General features: G+C 34.6%; 1 protein-coding gene across 2 annotated transcripts in view; it reads left to right on the top strand.

The window, feature by feature from the left end:
- Positions 1-448, top strand: part of LOC119594722 (pre-rRNA-processing protein TSR1 homolog) — a gene marked incomplete in the record, with an annotated part of 10,907 nt that overhangs the window by 4,522 nt on the left and 5,937 nt on the right.

The following is a 448-nucleotide window of genomic DNA, read 5'->3' as shown; positions in this document are numbered from 1 at the left end:
GCTTGGTGTACTACAAGATCTCATACTGAAACGGGGAATCTGATTCCTTGTGTTTTGAAAATGGCATGCTTAGAATTTGGTTTATATTCCCTAAGAGATTAACATTCTCTTATGTAGTATTATGAAATAGGCATGCAGTGTTCATCTACCTTTGCATGTTCATTTGGTTTACTTTGTGTTATAAGTAGCATAGTATTTTTAGTACTCTAAAATTTTCTGTCCAGAAATTTAGGCAGAGGTGGTGTTCGATAACAAACATGTAGACATATGTAAGAGTTTACAAGAACCCAAATTTTTATCCCTGAGAACTTACCTTGCTTAAACGAGATGTTAGAAGATACCCTTAATCTCATTACTTTCTGCTGCTGTTCCTGCAGAGCATGTGCTATACATGCAATACAGATAAGAGTGAGAACTTTTGTCAGAGCTACAAAATTTTGTATATATC

The sequence above is a fragment of the Penaeus monodon genome, chromosome 34, assembly GCF_015228065.2.
Source record: "Penaeus monodon isolate SGIC_2016 chromosome 34, NSTDA_Pmon_1, whole genome shotgun sequence".
Lineage (NCBI taxonomy): Eukaryota > Metazoa > Arthropoda > Malacostraca > Decapoda > Penaeidae > Penaeus > Penaeus monodon.
The sequence above is the reverse complement of the archived record's forward strand: the minus strand, read 5'-3'. Positions and strand labels throughout refer to the sequence as shown.